Genomic DNA, 2,500 nt, shown 5'->3' on the forward strand with positions numbered 1-2,500 from the left:
TACTTCCTCTAAATGATCAAGTTTGATCGTCTTCTCGACACGCCGACGCGGCCGTTGCCAGCCGCGACGGGGCCGATCCAAGGATCTCACTAAACCATTCAATCGGTAGTAGCGACGGGCGGTGTGTACAATGGGCAGGGACGTAATCAACGCAAGTTGATGACTTGCGCTTACTGGGAATTCCTCGTTCAAGGGAAACAATTGCAAGTCCCTATCCCAATCACGAATGAGGTTCAACGGGTTACCCGGACCTTTCGGCCTAGGTTAGACACTCGCTGCTTCACTCAGTGTAGCGCGCGTGCGGCCCCGGACATCTAAGGGCATCACAGACCTGTTATTGCTCAATCTCGTGTGGCTAAACGCCACTAGTCCCTCTAAGAAGTTAGACGCCGACCGAGAAGGTCGCGTAACTATTTAGCATGCCAGAGTCTCGTTCGTTATCGGAATTAACCAGACAAATCGCTCCACCAACTAAGAACGGCCATGCACCACCACCCACAGAATCAAGAAAGAGCTCTCAATCTGTCAATCCTACCTGTGTCCGGGCCGGGTGAGTTTCCCCGTGTTGAGTCAAATTAAGCCGCAGGCTCCACTCCTGGTGGTGCCCTTCCGTCAATTCCTTTAAGTTTCAGCTTTGCAACCATACTTCCCCCGGAACCCAAAGACTTTGGTTTACCGGAAGCTGCCGGAAAGGTCGTCATGGTAACGCCTCCCGATCGCTAGTTGGCATCGTTTATAGTCAGAACTAGGACGGTATCTGATCGTCTTCGAACCTCTGACTTTCGCTCTTGATTAAAGAAAACATTCTTGGCGAATGCTTTCGCAGTAGTTCGTCTTCCGCCGATCCAAGAATTTCACCTCTAACGGCAGAGTACGGACGCCCCCGTCTGTCCCTCTTAATCATTACCTCGTGCTCCGAAAACCAACAAAATAGAACCGAGGTCCTATTCCATTATTCCATGCAACACTATGCAGGCGAACAGCCTGCTTTGAACACTCTAATTTTTTCAAAGTAAACTTATCGGCCACCGCCGACACTCAGTCAAGAGCACCGACGGAGAACCGAAGGTGAGGCGAACGCAACCAGTGACACGCCTTGCGACGGACCGGCGGCGCTCGCCCAAAATCCAACTACGAGCTTTTCAACCGCAACAACTTTAGCATACACTGTTGGAGCTGGAATTACCGCGGCTGCTGGCACCAGACTTGCCCTCCAATGGATACTCGTTAAGAGTTTTAGGATGTACTCATTCCAATTACAGGGCCTCGTTAGAGTCCTGTATTGTTATTTTTCGTCACTACCTCCCCGTGTCGGGAATGGGTAATTTGCGCGCCTGCTGCCTTCCTTGGATGTGGTAGCCGTTTCTCAGGCTCCCTCTCCGGAATCGAACCCTGATTCCCCGTTACCCGTTATCACAAAGGTAGGCACGTAGCGTACCTTCGACAGTTGATAGGGCAGACACTTGAATGATACGTCGTCGGTGCAGAGACCGTACGATCCGCGTGGTTATCCAGAGTCATCAAACGTCACAGGACGAACCCGGTCGGTTTTGATCTGATAAAAGCGCGCCTCCCGAAGTCGGCGCTTAATGCATGTATTAGCTCTAGAATTACCACAGTTATCCACTTCGCTTACGAGACCAAATAAACCAAGACTGATTTAATGAGCCATTCGCAGTTTCGCTTTACGAGAACTCGTACTTGCACCTGCATGGCTTAATCTTTGAGACAAGCATATCACTACTGGCAGGATCAACCAGATAGCTGCGACAGCTGCGCTCGGCCCTTGCTGGGCCGCCCGGCGCGTGCTCGTCGCATTCGTTTAAGACCGAGGCGATCGCCTGCGGCCGTACTCAGCTTCGACAGTCGCTGGCCGCGACGTCCACGCTCTCGCCGGCAGTGCCAGGCGGAGCGATTTGCGTTTTTTCTTTGCTCGCCCTCTCTCGGGCTCGATCCATTCAGTTTCGCACAAACAAGAGCTCTGCCGGCCGCCTGCAGCGGTGCCTAAAACCCGGGCATAACAATGCGACCGTTCTGCTAGGCCGACAAGCGCTCAAGCCAGACGCTCGATCGAACGCCCCCTACATATTAGTCGAGACAACGGCTCGCTCATTAGCATCGCGTTTGTACTTTAACTTTTTTCGGCTCGGCTTCTTTCGACGCCGATGCCGGCGACGCAGCACTCTCTCGCCCGCCAGCCACCGAGAAAAGGGTGCGCTCCGACCGGCCCCGCACCGCTCTTTCTTGGCTCATTCGAAATTACTGTCTTTCGCTCTGACATGCCTTACCTAGGGTTAGGTTAGTATGCTTGCACGTTTGTACTTTAACTTTTTTTGGCTCGGCTTCTTTCGACGCCGATGCCGGCGACGCAGCACTCTCTCGCCCGCCAGCCACCGAGAAAAGGGTGCGCTCCGACCGGCCCCGCACCGCTCTTTCATGGCTCATTCGAAATTACTGTCTTTCGCTCTGACATGCCTTACCTAGGGTTAGGTTAGTATGC

General features: G+C 53.2%; 1 non-coding gene across 1 annotated transcript in view; it reads right to left on the reverse strand.

The window, feature by feature from the left end:
- Positions 1-1,763, reverse strand: part of LOC144418567 (small subunit ribosomal RNA) — a 1,810-nt gene extending 47 nt beyond the window's left edge. The window contains exon 1 of the ribosomal RNA XR_013473557.1: positions 1-1,763. This exon is cut by the window's left edge and continues 47 nt beyond it. This is a non-coding gene — a ribosomal RNA (small subunit ribosomal RNA).
- Positions 1,764-2,500: the final 737 nt, after the last annotated feature.

This window comes from Styela clava, unplaced genomic scaffold (genome assembly GCF_964204865.1).
Source record: "Styela clava unplaced genomic scaffold, kaStyClav1.hap1.2 HAP1_SCAFFOLD_18, whole genome shotgun sequence".
Taxonomy (NCBI): domain Eukaryota; kingdom Metazoa; phylum Chordata; class Ascidiacea; order Stolidobranchia; family Styelidae; genus Styela; species Styela clava.